The sequence below is a fragment of the Heloderma suspectum genome, chromosome 4 (assembly GCF_057233095.1).
Source record: "Heloderma suspectum isolate Gila_16-S chromosome 4, 16-S_ref, whole genome shotgun sequence".
Classification (NCBI taxonomy): Eukaryota; Metazoa; Chordata; class Lepidosauria; order Squamata; family Helodermatidae; genus Heloderma; species Heloderma suspectum.
In genome coordinates this window covers 145,582,933-145,600,256 of record NC_139461.1, presented here as the reverse complement: position 1 = coordinate 145,600,256, position 17,324 = coordinate 145,582,933, and the positions used below count along the sequence as shown (strand labels likewise).

The 17,324-nt window shown below is 46.5% G+C and overlaps 1 long non-coding RNA gene across 1 annotated transcript in view; it reads right to left on the bottom strand.

Moving 5' to 3' along the window:
* Positions 1-10,208: 10,208 nt before the first annotated feature.
* The window catches only part of LOC146347513 (uncharacterized), a 39,612-nt gene continuing 32,496 nt past the window's right edge, over positions 10,209-17,324 (bottom strand). The window contains exons 2-3 of the long non-coding RNA XR_014790317.1: positions 13,120-13,184; positions 10,209-11,126 (exon numbers count right to left, since the gene is read on the bottom strand). This is a non-coding gene — a long non-coding RNA (uncharacterized LOC146347513). The remainder of the gene's footprint in view (positions 11,127-13,119; positions 13,185-17,324) is intronic.

Genomic DNA, 17,324 nt, shown 5'->3' with positions numbered 1-17,324 from the left:
TGCACCGAGTACCCAGGAGGGCACAGCTGGGAGAGAGTGACCCCTCCCAGTTCCCCCACCCAGGTCTCAGTAATACATGCCAGGTCAGCCCCCTCATCCACAATCAAATCATGGATGAGGGAGATTTTATTTTGGACTGACCTGGCATTTAGCAGCACCACCACCAGACCTGAGGGCAAGCTGGTAAGGCCACCAGGAACCGTCTGGTTGGGGGAAGAACCAGAAGAGGGGTCAGCTGTAAGGTATCTAGCCCCTCTTCTTCTCATCTGGCCTGTTAATCCCCCAGTGCCAGACCTCCCCCTACCCATGACCACAGTTATGGTGGCACACACACCCCGACCCCCTGAGTTACAATGTATTTCCCAGGCACATATTAAACATGTTAAAATATAAAACAATATAAAGAGAGAGCAACAGCTAAGAAGGAGCAGATAAGATCTGCATTTGCCCCTTTCTTCTTTTCTTTGAAGCTGTTGCCCTCTGCTGCTGCTATTTGCTGCTGTTTGCCAGTTGCAGGTCTCCCTGGAGAGGTGGTGGGCAGGTCTTGCATGTGCTCCCTTTTGTGTCTCCAAGTGCGATGTTAAGTGCACACTTAGCATTGCACTTTGCGCGACAGCAAGGTGCACACAGAGGCGCTGCCTCTGGAAGCCCCCGCTCTTGAATACCTGTGGGGTAGAAGAGTGGCTGGTCAGCTGATGGCAGTAGCCAGTGGGAGAGACCTCAGCATGCTGGCTTTGATAACAGGCCCTACCCCAAACACAAGCCAACTTAATATATTCTGTCAGGACAACTGGTTGTATACAATCGAGATCTAAGCTTTCCGTCCTGTTTAATGTTATGCACACTGTATACTGATAGAATTAAAACTGCCATGTGTGGCATGGAAGATATTCAGGCAGGCCTTTGACTGAGGTGCGCGCGGGGGGGGGGGGGGCATTTCTGTTAGAGAGGAAGAACATAACAACCAATTTCCTACTTCCTTTGCTTGCAGTTACCGTGCTAGCTCCCCCATGTTTTCTCTTGTTTGTCATCAGACCCAGAGTTGTTCCAAGAGCCACTCATGCTCTCTGATGAGTTGGCCATTTATGATTGTGTCTCAGTAGGATCTTGGAAGGGCAGCCTGGCCCCACACAGCTGTAAACTGCTATCCCTGGGAAGATGCCTTATGCACACAGCTCCCAGGGCCTGAAACCTCCTGTCCATCTGCTAAGCTCCCAGGCAGCATACGAAGGGGCTGATGAAATCAGCAACACAAAAACAGGTAAACTGAATTCAGACTTCTACGAGTAACCTCACCAACGGAGAGACACAAAGTGGTCTGCATCTGGCAAGCAGTTCAAAAATACATGTTGATCTTCCATTCTCTCCCTCCCTCCCTCCTGCTCCCTGGAACATTTCATGATGCTTTTCAGACCTAGTTGTTACCCACCAGTTGCTTGCAGAATTTGCCAATAAGCTCTCCCAGGATGTCTTTCCTGCTTATTAGCATCCACCAAGGGCTTGAACTAATATGTTTGCAGGCTGTCTTGATTTCTGTGCTACTGACCCTCCTGGGGCACTGTGCCTTCCAATTTTACTGTCCTTTGCAAACATACATTCCAAACAGCTACCTTCTTTCTCAGAAGTTCCATAAAGTTAAGTTGCAGTACCAAATAACAAAGCTGTACTATTAGCTGCCTTGAACTGCCTAACCCAGACTGAAAGAGGAGGCATAATTAGAGGCACAATCCTATATATGTTTAGACAGAAAAAGTCCAGTAACTCCCAGCATGGCTGGCACGGGGGGTGGGGGGAATCTTCACAACAATGAATGAGAAATGCATTGGAGTATTATCCAGATTTTCACGGAATCGGCTTTGGTCTGTCAGGGACAAACGAAGCCAGAAAATCCGAGTGTAGCGTACATGTAAAATCCAGTTTTTACAGGTCACACAGCATTTGAAAGGACCATACTTCCGAGTTGGGTGGCGGGGAGTAGAACTGAACATTATCAAGCGGGCAGGGGCTGCTCAACCAATGAGAGAGGTTTGTTTCCTGGCCCATATCCAGGCTCCCCCTTACTACTACATCATTATGAATGGAGAGTAACTAATTCACAGTTCTCTAGAACTGTGTACAATTATCCAGTACAGCATCTGAAGGCTCCCTATGAGAGCATCCTACCCCACCCCACCCCACCCAATTTCACCCCATTCCAGCAAACTGTCGCAGAGTTATAGCTTCCACCACTACCACCCTTTCTTCTTCTCTGGGAACTTTCTCCCTGCTCTCAATGACAGGCTCTCATGATCCTGGGACCTCGCCAGATCGCCACTCCGATAAAGCTCTTATGTATCAGAGAAGTGACTTTCTCTGCATCAGGGAAGCGATTTAACACAATATCAGGGAAGAGAAGTAACTCAAACATCAAAGAAGTGCATAATGATGGAGGCTAATTAATCCCACTAGTGAAATGGGAGTGCAGGGCAATTCTGAAGGCTCAAAAGAGTGCTCTAGGGCTTTGATATGCTGGAAAGGCAGGCAAGTTACTTTAGTTACCTAGGTTACTGAGGGCATAGCCTGGTGAAAGAACCATTCCTAGGAATGCCCCAATCATACCAAATTTAAAGCAGAGGGATGGGCACACAGCAGCTGAACCACAGGGGAGGCGAATTAAATCAAAACGATGGAGTAAAAGTACTCTGCAACATGCGGCTTCCCCACAGGTAAACTCTGGGGTGGCTGCAGAGTGGCCATGACATTATGTGTCCCTAACAACTTTACACCACAGCAGCATTGGAGAAAACCTCCCATGTAGATGGTCCCTGGGGAATGCTGGGAGTTGTAGGACTCTTTTCTGTCTGAATGTGCATAGGATTGCACCTTAACTGACTGATGCCAAATCCAGTATCCAAGGGATGCTCTGTCAGGCAGTCCAAAGCATTATATCTGAGACAAATGTTTTCTGTTCCCAAGTTTTACATCTGGGTAAAACCTAACATCCAATAACTGCCATAACACTGTGAATTTTATTTTATATTTATTTTATATTTATTTTATAAATGTAATATCTTGCCCTTCACTAGCAAAAAAATCTCAGACACCCTATGTCCCTACAATGCTCAACTTTTAATTTGCCAAAGAAAAACAACAACAAGCAAACTATCTGCAATTCAGAATTAACCAGCCTCTCAATGTAATTACCTTAGTTCTTTCGACTGACAGTCTTAAAGATACCCAGAACATTTCTACACGATGACCCTACACTGGCTCAGCCATGCCTTCTTCTGGACAGATGTCCAACACCCCCAGAAATTACAGTTCTCAGGGATTCTTAGGGGGAAGCAATGACAACTGAAGTAGTATAATGAAAACCAGCTCAGGTTTGCAGTACAGATGTGCTTCCAGATGTGAGCTAAACAGGAATCACAAACCTATTCTTCATAGAACATGCTCAACTTTTTCTAGGAGAAGTGGAAAAGTTGGCATTAAGAAAAGGCTGGTTTCATATTGGAACCTATTCAGGGAAATTGAAGAACTAATTTTTCAGATCAGGATATATTAAGGAGGATTCTAGTGCTGGCAAATCTTGGCTGTTAGTCAAGTACCAGCAAATGTAAGAGCTTGCAGAATCCTGAAGAATCAGAGCTTTTCTAAACAAGGCTGTTAATCCACTGCATCTACTTTTGGTTTTGTCACAGAATTGAGCTCCAAGAACTCCACGAAGAGTGTTTCCTTTCCTGCTTTTATGCTACATAACTTCTAGGTAGCACTGTGGTATAATGGAATAGTGCAAATACACAAGAGGAAATCACATTTCTTTCATCATCAGTAATAATACTCCATTTCCCCTGCTCTGAAAAATCTCGCAGAAAGTGCTGTTTACAAACAGAAGCAAAACTAGAGGGTCACCTCATCATCTGAAGAACCCAGAAATGACCATGAGTAGGGAATGACGAGCTCACAACAAATGCCTCATGTAGAAAAGCTCTCAGTTACCATGGCTGGGAAAGAAAAATAGTGTACAGACTCTCCATAAGAATTGCCTGGAAGTTGTGACATATGGATGAATGCCCTTGGTGTAGATGGCGAAGACACCCCAAAGACTTGTATTGGGCCAATATTATTATGCAGTCCTTCTTGCTGAAATATGAACTCATTGAGCCAATGAAAATACTCATGGCACGTGTGTGTGTGTGTGCGCACGCACGCGTGAGTGCGTGTGCACACGCTTACATTTGGACTTGCATATGACGCTGCCTCTTATTTGGCCAGACCATTGGCCCATTGAGCTCACTACTGCATTTGGACTGGCATTTGGCTCTGTAAGATCTCAGAAGGATAGCTATTCCATCCCTGCTGGCCAAGATAATTTTATCTGGAGATGGGTGGAACTGAACTGGGTCCCTCTGCATGCAAAGCAGTTTCTCTCCCAATGAGCTGTGGGCTTCATTGCAGCTCATTTGAGAAGTCATAAAAACTAAGGCGTCAAGCCGATGGTGTCTGTGCATTCATCCATCATAGCAACAGAGGGTAAAATGGTTAAATGTTCAGGTTCTTCTGCCTGGCCAAACCACTATAACCTCCATAGCAGTTTGGTTCACGTCTGAAGACCCTACCCAAGCAGGGATGTGTTGCCACGTTGGAGCATCTACAGCACCAACTTAGCCCCCCAGTATTCCCTGCAGTTGCCCACAATAACTGTAATGTTTCTGACGTCTGGTCCTGGTGGAAATGGCAACGTGGTTTATGCAAGTAACTGAGCAATTTTGAGACGCAAATGATGATAGGTGTGACAGAATGTGATGCAGTAATGCCTTGATGCCATTTGTGCATATCTCACACAGGTGAAGAGCCAGTCACTTCCCTACGCTACTATCTAAGAGCTGGTCTATAAACTCACCAGAGCAGGTGTCAAAGTTTGCATGGCGTTTGACCTCAGTGAACACCAAGGGTGCTTCGAGACAGAGGGCTCCTAGCACTACCAGTCAAACGACATTGTACACCTATTCCATCTTTCTCTCCTTGACCATTTTTTTTTCTGTTAAGAGAAAAGACAGCAGAAACAATGGGAAAAGGTGTGTGTGGGGGGGTATGAGCTGAAGACTAGACTCCCCCTAACATTCTGTCAATGAGACATGGAGTGATGGAAAATTTATTTGTTCCATTTATATCCTACCTTTTTTCCTCTTTAAGGAACCCAAGCCAGTGTACACAGACCTCCTCCCCCTCATTTTATCTTCACAACAACAACCCTGTGAGGTAGTTTGGACTGAGGGTCTGTGCCTGGCCCCAAGTCACCCAGCAAGGTTCCGCGCCTGAGTGGGGACTAGAACCCAGATCTCCCGGCTCCCAGTCCAACGCTCCTGCCACTGCACCACGCTGGCTCTCAAGCCTTTTCTAGAAGCACCCCACGCTCATAGACCTGCTCATCAACCTGGTGTCAGGGCCAGCTTCAGCACTGCAGTGGGCCTTGTAGGTGGGCCACTGTAGCCAGGATTTCATTAGAAGTAGCCTGGCAGGGCTTGGGCCTATTCAGCCTCTGGAATGTCAGCATCTGTGTGAGCTCATCTCTGCCAGTGTTCTCAGCGCAGAGCCAGGGGGAGTCACCCGACTCCCTGTCGACCTGCTGGTCTGGCCTTGGCAGGCAGGGAGGCTGGGAGCTGTCCGTGAGAACCTGACAGAGGTGGGGTGGGGTTTGCAGAAGGGTTGCCCAGGTTGACGTGTCACTGCTGGAGGGCTGAGCAGTGATGCCCTGTTCAGACAGGGGCCTTGCTGAAAGGCTAAAGGCCCTTGTCTGTTGAGGGATCTGACAGGGGTGTCCTACAGTCACACCTTCCCTTTTAAGCTGATGCAAAGGCAAAGAGCCTTTGCTAGGAACGTCTCATCTTCATTGCCCGAAGCCTTTTTGTTTGGTTCCACCATCGTTTGAGCTTTTGGAGGCACTCTGCACATGGACTCTCCCTTAACTGGAACTTCGGGTTGCTAAAGACTTGCCATGTGAGGCTTTTCATAGACTTGAACTCTCATTTGTTTTGGATTGTGTGTCTTTGCTTGTTGTCAGCTCAGCATACCAGCAGGCTGGGTTTGATCTACGACTTTTGGACTTTCCTCTGCCTAGACTCATGCAGTGAGGAGTTACCATTGCGAAAGTGGTGGCATGGAATTCCTCACGTGTGTGAGTTTACCCTTCCTTTGGTCTTGATAGTCCTCAACCATGTAGCCTGGAGTTATCAACAAAAGATTCAAAACTGGACTAACTCTCTGTGGGTGTGGTTTTGTTTAGGCCCTTCAAGAATTTACGCCTTGATTGCCTGAGGGATCATTCCAGGAATCATTCCCACTCCTTGTCCAGGGTTTGGAACCTCGTGTGTGGATTGCCTGGGTTAGATATGCCAGGAATCCCAAGTTGGGGTTGGACTCGATGGCCTTGTAGGCCCCTTCCAACCCTACTATTATATGATTCCCTTCCCTTGTGTTCGGAGCCGTGGAAATGGCAACGGGGAAACCACATTGATGAGGATCTCAGTCACGGTAGTAGTGTTTAGCTTTGGACTGTTCTGGAATTACATAGAGCCTATAGCTACTGACCATCAGCTCCGTGATTTCTGAAGAGTGTAACCATTAAGCTTTTGCCATAGAATTTCCTTCAATAAAGAAATCTCACTGATTTAGGTGTCTGGTGTCAGAATGCCTGTGTGTGTGTGCTGGGGGGATCAGGAAACCTGACGGCCACCAAGAAATTGACCATGATACAGAAACACAAACCTACAAAATAAGCCCTGGAACAAACTGCAATGCCAGCTGTCTCTCTCTCTCTCTCTCTCTCTCTCTCTCTCCCTCTCTCTCTCTCTCTCACACACACGCACACACACACACACACACTCACCCATGTTTACTTGGAAAATACTATTATGGATCTGAATGACATCAGTCATACTATTAAGAGCCCATTCACTTATACACTTTTCAATGCAATATGCATATTCAGACATTACATTACAAATGGTAATGTTCCATGTGTAGTAAGAGATAATTTCAGCCTCTTGTGATATTCTGTAGCTGACCAAAATGGTGAAGACAGAAAGTTGTTCTGAAGCGTGATGGATGTTATCTGAATGCACATTTCCTGTATTCTGAGATTTGTTTTCAGAGCAGAAAATGTGCATTTAAACCACTTCCACCACACTTGGAATATAAGTCTGTTGTCACCTGAAGTCTAATGAGAACTTAATTAGCAAACTTGATACTGCTAAAATCAGGACTTCTTAATGTATCACATTTTTAGGTGTGCACCTATAAAGTCTGAATGAAGTAAAGGAGATTGCAAAGACATTAGGTTTGGGTGGGAGCTGGGATTGGTTGAGACTCCCTGGCCCCATCTACATGGCACCGCTTTGACCCCCCCCCACCTTATTGCAACTGCGCAGCAATGTGGCTTCGAGTCACCATGCCCTGCGATACACTCGCGATGTACTACGTGCTTCCCTAAGAGACTCGCCGTGCCCTCTTTTTTTGCCATTATACTGAAATGCGCAGCTGTGCAGTCCCATGAGTGTGGGGGTGTGACACTTCAGTGGCTGTTTTATATTTCAGGGGCTCTGCTGTGTCTTTCTGATCCTTTTTAGGTAAAAGGTGGGTGTTTTGTGCTCCTTCATTTCCTCACCATCGGTTTGTCAGTTCCCTAGACTGAGACTCTCGCGATGGTTCGCACTCACAAGCGTGAGCAGTACGTGCCTAGCCATCACTTCGAAATGGTGCCCGGAGCGATGTTGTTCCTCCCCCAAGACTCCCCCACCCCTGGCCCTTGGACACTGAGTCCAAAAGCAACCATTGCGAAAATATGAAGCTGCAAAAATGTGCGAAAGTGTGATTAAATGGATGAAAACACCCCTCTGTGCCTCTGTAACTGTGCAGCTGTGAAGGGATGGGGGAGTAAAGGGGCATCACAGGGTGACGCAGGCACTATGCACGCCTACAACATGCCCACTGTAAGGTGCGAAGTCAGTTCAGGGAAGGAACAGGTGGCAACCGTGGGGGAACCCGCAGCAACCCCCCAAAATCACAGTAAAATGATTCTTTGGAACTCCGCTTTTTCTGGGCAAAAACCACAGATAGCTGCGAAGTTGCAACTACGTCATCTATCATGATAGACCTCGACTCGCACCCACCCTGGAGTAAAAGCCCGGTGTAGATGGGGCCCCTGTTGAATGTATACTCAGTGGCAGATGTAGGTTGAGTAATGTGTGATCCACAGAATTAATAAGGACAGGGACAGGAGTAGATTGTTAACTACAGAAAATAACTGACTTCCTTACTATGCAGATTTATGAATAATGGGCGCTAGAGGGGTGGGTATGCTCTTTCCACTGGCAGTCCTCCGTGTGCGAAAGACTTCCTTTGAGTTAACTTAGACTTGCATCTGTGCTCTGCATAGGGCTGGGGCATGCCTACAGCTCTCTCCTCCATGCATTTTCTTCTTTTTCTTTGGACTCCACTGTGTAAAACTATTTTTCCCCTCCTGTGTCCATGTATTACCATCGAACACTATTCCAGACCACTTTCTGCATCTGCAGAAGTGAGCTCTCCCGCACAAAACCTCAGTGCCAGAGTAGATGTCTTAGTCATTAAGGTGTTGCAAGATTTTGAAATTTTGTTCATTTGGGCTGTGGGGCTGTTGTTGATGTTTGCGACAACAGAAGAACATGGCTGCCCCTTTTCTCTGATCCAGTTTAATTCAGCCCTGGAAGCTGGAAGATGCTTCCCTCTTCAGGTTTTCCATGCCTCGTGCAGATGGTAGTCTTGTGCAGAGCCACTGACCCTGCTCCTGAATGACAGGCTCCTTGATGAGCAGCAGGCATTTCCAGAGAGCACTATTGATTTCTTACAGCCTCTGCTGCTAATTTTCACTGGGATGGCAGGTGGGTGCTTCTTTCTCTGTGCTAACCCTTTGATTCTCTTGGTAGCATTTTCTTCAAACAATCCTTCTGTTGCCAGGAGAGTTTGTGCATTGGCAGAGATGTTTTTAATGGAGATTTCATACACAAGAGGGACACAAGAGATGTTTTGTACTTGGTTTCACATGTACACAACGAGGAGACAAGAAACAAGGAGTTTGATATGGCCTCCACCCCGATTTTTCCCCTCCGTTGCAAGCACCAAATAAGGCTTGTGGGAAGGGGGTCTGGCAACTGCATGAGGCAGGCCATTTCAATAATTGGGAAGCCATTTGACACAAGCTAAATATCCCTGAATGGTGAGAACAGCCCTAAGGAATAGGAGGGCCAACCAAAATATCACAAAGTTGTGAGCAAGCTTTTGAGTTCTCCGGAATTCTTTTCCAGCCTGGCTGTAAAACAAAAGGGTGTGTGAGAAAATGTAGGGCCTGATGTTAAAGCTCCAAAGTCTAGTGTTCATAATCGTCATAAGATGGAGTGCAGAAGGAGCTGTATTGACTTCACAGTATTAGGATGAAACTGAAGCTCTCTTCAGGCATTCTAGCCCTCATGCAATGAGAAGAAAGTGGGTGTGTGGGGGGGGATGCTTACTGGCCCTGCCCCCTTTGGGGCACCCTCATCTCTCAGACCTGCCACCCTCCATGCGATGGAAGACAGAGATCTAAAGTAGGGGCCTGCTCTACATGCAGCTTAGAACTCTGTGCAACCACAGGCCTGTTTCACACAACACGACTGTCCACAGTGGCTTAATTTTCCCACAGGGACTGTTGCATTGTGCTAGACTTCTCATTTTGTACGAACCCAGGTGAGAGGGGTTGTTTGAGGGTTAATCAACCCTCAAATAACCCATGGCTCGTTTGGGGGTTATTTGAAGGTTGTCTAACCCTCAGACAACCCCTGCCTCCTGGATTCGCACAACACTAGAAGCCCCGGCAAGCCGGACGCTGAAAAATGGCACCCATGGGCATCCAGCATGATGTGACAGTCATGGGTAAATTAAGCCACCTTGGGCTTCGTGTCATGTGAACCAGGTCATAGTTTCCTGCATTGCGATGGGAAATGGTGGTTTATTACAAACCATGATGGGAAACTTTCCTCCCCTCATGTGCTAAGAAGGGAAGAGTGTTGTGATTCCAGGGCTTGCTAGAGTTCTCCCTGACAATGCTAAGCTATGGTTTAGCACAGCGGTCTCCAGCCCTTTGGGCCACATTTGGCAATTTGAGAAACTGTCTTGGGCATCACCACAAAATGACTGCCATGGGAGGCATGGCTAGTCCCAAAGGACAATTAATCTGTCACAAAGATAATACAAAAAAGAGGTGGAGTCTGAGCCCCAACACACAAAACAAACTCTTTTGAGTCCACCTGTTTCACAGAAGATAAACTCTTTTTCAATTTATCACCCATACTCCCTGTCTCTCTCAATGAAATCAGGGAAGCATCCAAAAGAGGAAGCATTATTATAACGGGTGATTTCAAATACATTTAATCCCAAATGATGCTGACTAGGACCTCGTGTGACACAAAAGTATTATTAAATCAAATGGAAATAGTGACCACAGTGCTATCAGATTTAACAGATAAGTGGAAAACTGCCAAGGAAGTCAATCACAGTGATATTTGACTTCAAAAGAAGAAACTTTTCTAAAATGAGGGAACTGGTAAAAAGGAAGTTGAAAGGGGGAGTCAAGTGGGTTACATCTCTTTAAAATGCTTGGAGGTTACCCAAAACCACAATAATAGCTCAGCTAGAATGTATACCACAGGTTAGGAAAGGTAGCACCAAGTCCAAGAGGTCACAGGCATGGTTAACAAGCAATGTAAAGGAAGCTATTAGAGAAAAAGAAGTCTTCCTTGAGAAAAAGGAAGTGTTGTCCAAATGAGGAGAACAAAAAGGAACACAAACTTGAACAAAGGAAATCCAAGCAGATAATAGGCAATGTAAAACATTCTGAGAAGCATATCACTAACAACATCAAGGCCAGCAATACATAAATTCTTTAAATTTATCAGAAGCAGAAAACCAGCTAGGAAGGCAGTTGGAGCGCTGGATGACAACAAAGTTAAAGGCGACTGCAGAAAAGCTGAATGAATAGTTTTCATCTGTCTTCACTGCAGAAGTTGTAGGATAGATAGCTATGACTGAACTGATGTTTTCAGGAAGGAAGTTTGAGGAACTGAGACAAATAGCTGTGAGAAAAGATTAAGTTATTGACTTGATTGACAAATTGGAAGCTAATAAATCATCAGGCCTATAAGGTATCCAACCTCAAATATGAAATTGCTGATCTTCTAACAAAATATGTAACATGTAATGCCAATTTTTAAAAGGGATCCGGGGGGAACCAGGAAATTACATGCTGATTAGTAGGGATGTCAGGGAATTTCGCCACGAATCTCGGGGAGGCCGATTGCCAGCGCATTCGGCCCCCCGAAATTGGTGGCGAAACGGTCTGCCCCCCCCCCCGGGACGGGACTTACCTTGGGCAAATCTCCCTGGTGGTGGCGGCTCCGGCAGCGGTGCAGCGGCAGTTCGGCGGCGGTGCAGCAGCCGGTCTTCCGACCGGCTGCCGCCGCCACCATTTCCAAGTTTAAAAAAAACAAAAAACAAACGTGATAGGCTACATAAAGATTTACGTATCCTATCACGGCTAGATTTTAAAAAAATACCATGATAGGCTACGTAAATGTTTACGTAGCCTATCACGGCTGAGTTAAAAAAACACAAAAAAACGTGTGTACGCAAATGGCAGCGCCCATGGGCTATTTGCGTTCCCCTTATTTTCTCCATAGTCTACATAAATGTTTATGTAGACTAGACATGCCAAAATAAGGAACGCAAATGGCGGCGCCCATGGGCACTGCCATTTGCGTACGCGCTTTTTTTTTTTTTTAAACTCAGCCATGATAGGCTACGTAAACATTTACGTAGCCTATCACGGCTGACTGCAGAGACGCAAATGGCGGCTACGGCCACCGCCATTTGCAGTCCTGGCCGGCCAGGATTCGCAGCGGGAGGGACGGGGCGCCTCCTCCCCGGCCAGAATTTTGGGGGGAGGGATGGGGAGCCTCCCCCCCCAGCCAGAATTTTGGGGGGGAGGGATGGGGCATCTCCTCCCCGGCCAGAATTTCGGGGGGAGGGATGAAGCACCTTCCCCCCACCGCAAATCAAATTTCTCAAAAGGTAAGTGACTTTCGTACATCCCTACGATTAGCTTAGAGAGCAATCCTATGGTACCCGTAGAGCATTCCGAGGACCATAGGATTTTTCAGAGTCCTGCTTCCAAAGTTGTAGATACTCCTATGACTTTGGCAGGGGGACTCCAAAATCTGATCCCGATCCCTCCCCTTCCCCCTCCTCCTCCCCTGCTCTCTCACAGCCACCATAGAAAGAACCATGGCGTCTGCTTTCTGAGCTTGTAAAAGCAGCCTTGGAGGAGCTTGTAGAGGTCTGAAAGGGGTGTCTGGTGGGCAGGGAGAGGAGAGGCCAGGTTATGAAGAATTCTATGGCCTCTGCAGCCACAGCCCTGCCCCCACCAGTGCACCTCCTCTAGACAGGCTCAGGGGGCGATCTAGAGAAAAAAGGAACCACAGGAGGATGGAGATGCAAAAATTGCCTCCGTCGCTCCTCCCGCCCTGCCAACAGCAGCCCAGCAGGGCATTAGATCCTCAGAACCATCCAAGTGCAGGGGCTTCTGTCTAATGGAGGCACAACCCTTAATGTCTGTTCTGGGTAAATTGAGGGAAAATATAATTAAATATAAAATTAGTAAGCACATAGAAGGACAAGCCCTGCTGAAAAAGAATCAACACAGCTTCTGCAAGGCTAAGTCCTGTCTCACCAACCATTTAGAGTTCTTTGGGACTGTCAGTAGACATGTAGATAGGGGTGATCCAGATTATTTATTTATTTATTTATTTATTTATTTATTTCAAGTATATCCCACATTTTTTTCTCTTGCAAGGAACCCAGGGCAGCTTACATTATCCTCCTCCTCTCCATTTTATCCTCACAACAACAACCCTGTAAGGTAGGTTGAGCTGAGAGTCTGTGACTGGCCCACAGTCACCCAGTGAGCTTCCGTGGCCGAGTGGGGACTAGAACCCGGATCTCCAGGCTCCCAGTCCAACACTCTCACCACTACATTTGGACTTCCAAAAAGCTTTTGACAAAGTCTCTCACCAAAGACTCCTGAACAAACGTAGCAGGCATGGAATAATAGGACAGGTCCTCTGCTGGATCAGTAACTAGTTGAAGAACAGAAAGCAAAGAGTACAAATAAATGGTAAATTATCCCAATGAAAGGATGTAAACAGTGGGGTCCCACAGGGACCAGTGCTTTTCAGCTTGTTCATAAATGATTGGGAATTACAAGTGAGCAGTGAGGTGACCAGGGTGGTGTCTCCACAATCGATTTGCTGCGAGCTGGCTCCATTTCAAGGTCGTTCAGGGCACATAACATTGTGGCCAACCTGCAGCCACCCTGGAGCTTTTCATGGAAAAACCAGATTTCCTGAAACTACTTTAAGTCTGATTTTTTTCCTTAAGTCAGGTTCTCCACGGTATAGTTGTTGTGTGCCCCAACCCCCACATTGACCTCGGGTATGCTCACCCTGCCCAAGGGTGTTTCTTGTCCCTGTGTTTCCAGTCCTGTGTTTTCCAGCACAAACCAATTAGTGTCTCCTCAGAAGTAACTCCCATTATGATCAATGAGGTTTGTCCCTTGAATGCACACTTCAGAATTTACAGAGATCCTCCTCAGTAGAAATAGCACATTTTAAAGCACCAATTCCCTAATGGCTACAAAGCACTATCTCGAAGCTGCGATTCTCTGTTGTTTGGTTTATTGCTGTTTGGAAGTAACTAATTTGCACCTTCAATTGTGCACAGCATCGGGTTAGAAAGGGGGCTGCTTTCCCTTATGTTTCCCATCCTTGTCTTTCCCACCACAAACATAAGTGTATCTACTAGGGATGGTGGAGAATTCTGCCACGGATTTCAGTGAGGCCGAATGCACCGGCATTTGGCCCCCTGAAACCCGTGGCGGAACAGCCTCCCCCCCGCCCCCCCTGCGGAATCCCCCCCCCGGGACGAAGCTTACCTGGGGCGGATGTTCCGCTGGCGGCGGCAGCTGGTCTCTCAGCCAGTTGCTGCGGACTCAAATGGCAGCCGCCATAGCGGCCGCCATTTGCATCCAGCCAGGCTGCCGTGATAGGCTACATAAGTATTTACATAGCCTCGCACGGCAAGCTAAAAAAACAAACAAACAGCGTACGCAAATGGCGGCGGCTTTGGCGGCCACCATTTGCATCCCTTTTTTTTCTCGCCGTTTTAGCCTACATAAATATTTATGTAAGCTACTATGGCGAAAAAAAGGGGAATGCAAATAGCGTAGTGGGCACTATTTGCATTCCCCTTTTTTTCGCCGTAATAGCTTACGTAAATATTTACGTAGGCTAAAACAGCGAAAAAAAGGGAACGTAAATGGCGGCCGCCATAGCCGCTGCCATTTGCGTATGCAGATTGTTTTTTTTCTGGAAGGCTGCCCAGCGGCTGGATGTCTGGCTGTGGACAGCCCCAGCCGGTGGCTCTGCGGAATCTCCACGGAGCGGAACCGGCTGGATTAGGATTTGGGGGGGAGGTGCAGAGCACCTCCCTCCACCGTGAATCACCCCATTGAAGTGACTTTCGTACATCCCTAGTGTCTACTCAGAAGTAACTCCCATTGTGTTCAGTGAGGCTTGTCTTTGATGTTTACCTCCTTTCTTTTTGGAAGTAATTAATTCACAGCTTCACTCAGCATCAGGAGCTTCAGGGGAAAGGCGAAAGGGGATTAGAAAAAGGCTGGTTGGAGCCAGGGTACTTCAAGTGTTCACAGAGTTAAGTCTCCTAAAGGCTCTGAAGGCTCTGCCAGCTGTAAGGGAATAGTTAATGCAGAGCCTCCCTGGAACACAGCATCTGGAGCTTTAACGGAGGGAGAAGGATCTACAGCTGTGTTTCTGTAAAGTCTTGTGATGTAAGGAAGTAATTAATGTGGGGGGAGAGAGAGAGAGAAGGAGAGTGCTTTTGTTGAGACATGGGAGGAAACCTCCCTTGATTTTATCGAAGGAGAAAGGGGGGAGAGACCTGGAGGGGGGGAGCCTCCCTTATTGGTTGATCAGCCCCTGCCAGTCAGATGATGTTCACTCCAACCCCCACCCCCACCAGGAAGTACGTTGGCGCCCCCCCCCCCCCAGTATGTTCTGCGAAGCGACTTATGCTGGTGCGGTGCGCTCACTCGTGGAGCCCTGCGTGGACCAAAACATACCAAACCCGATTCCTAGGAAAATCCGGATAATCCTCCATTCATTTCTCCTTCCATTGTCATGGAGAAATCCTCCAGGTTTCTGATGACATCAAATTATTTAGGGTGGTTAAAAGAAAAAGGGATTGCAAAAAGCTCCAAAAGGATCACCCAAACTGGGAGAACAGGCATCAAAATCACAAATGAAGTTCGATGTAAGCAAGTGTAAAGTGATACATGTTCGGGCAAAAAATCCCAGCTACACATATACACTGATGGGATCTGAGCAAGCAGTGACTGACCAAGAAAGAGACCTTGGGGTTGTGGTGGACAGCTGGATGAAAATGTTGACCCAGTATGAAAAAAGGCAAATTCCATGTTAGGCATAATTAGGAAAGGAATTGAAAATGAAGTGCCAATATCAAACTGCCCTTATACAAATGTATGGTGTGACCACACTTGGAATACTGTGTACAGTTCTGGTCACTGCACTTAAAAAAAGATATTGTAGAGCTGGAAAAAGTGCATAAAAAGGCAACTAAAATGATGAAGGGGCTGGAGCATCTCCCCTATGGGAGAAGGTTACAACAGCTGGGATTGTTTAGCTTGGAAAAAAGGAGGGTAAGGAGAGAATGATGTAGGTGTACAAAATTATGCATCGTGTGGAGAAAGTGGATAGGGAGATATTTTTCTGATACTAGAACCCGAGGTCATCCCATGAAGCTGATTGGTGGGAGATTCAAGACAGGTAAAAGGAAGTACTTCTTTGCACAGCGCAGAGTTAAACTATGGAATTCGATACCGCAAGATGAAGTGATGGTGTCCAGTTTGGGTGGCTTTAAAAGGAGATTAGACAAATTTATGGAGGAGAATGCTATCAATGGCTACTAGTCCTGATGGCTATATATATATTTATTTATTTATTTGTAATACTTATATCCGGGAGAGAGCGGAGGACAGGAAGGCCTGGCGTGCTATGGTCCATGGGGTCACGAAGAGTCGGACACGACTTAACGACTGAACAACAATAATAAAATCCCTATATGTTCCTCCAGTATCAGAGGCAGTGTGCCTATGTACATCAGTTGGTGGGTATCACAACTGGGAGGATGAAATTGCACTTATGTCCTGCTTGTGGGTTTCCCAGAGGCAACTGGTTGGCCACTGTGTGAACAGAATGCTGGTCTAGATGGACCCTTGTTCTGATCCAGCAGAGCTCTTCTTATGCACGTCCTCTCTCTCCCAAACACATCCGTCTATCCATCTGCACACAAGCATGCAAGCAAGCACCCTGTGTGCCCATTAGGTCTACATGCATGTTTACAGACACACGCACTCTGTTTCAGGATCCATCCAAACCCCTCCTGTCTGGATCACCCATAAACTCCTCCTCTGTCTTTCTCACACACAGACACACAACCCCCCCATCCCCCCAACTCCCCAGTTGCTCCCCACTGGCTTCCCATTGCTGTTCTTAGCCCCCTCCCCATAAGCTTTAATTGGATGACGGTTGGGGGTGGGCTCAAGACAGCGTACAAATCTAGTACAATATATCACCAATGGCAATAGAATACTAAATTAAAACACAAGACAACTAAAAGATTAGAAAATCCTCCAGCAACAGACATCATTTGGTCCCGCTAAACACAATCATCACAATACTATCTAAAAGCAGCAGTCTAAAACTCAGCAGCTTTCTTAATGAAACAGCTCAGGGTAGAACTCAGCGTGTCTACAAACGTGTTGTGTTCATTGGTTAACTGGGGAATGTCAGTTTAAGAAATTTGTGATTTCCTACCCATTTGGATCTTTTGATGTGGAATGCTGTTTGTTTCTTTATTTTAAATATTTATATCCTGCTCAGCTTAGCTAAGGACATTAAAACCACAATGAAACCAACTAACTAAAACAATACCCACTGGACATTAAACAAGCTCTTTATAAAGTTAACACATTTCTCAGTAATATCGTCATTACTTATTGCACAGATATTCTCTGGCCTTTTAATTGGGAAATTAATGGATTTTTAAATGTTTCTTTATTAATTTGTATGCTAAAAGCTTCCCTAGCTTGTTGTCAAGCTCAAAGGCTACAAAGATTCCCA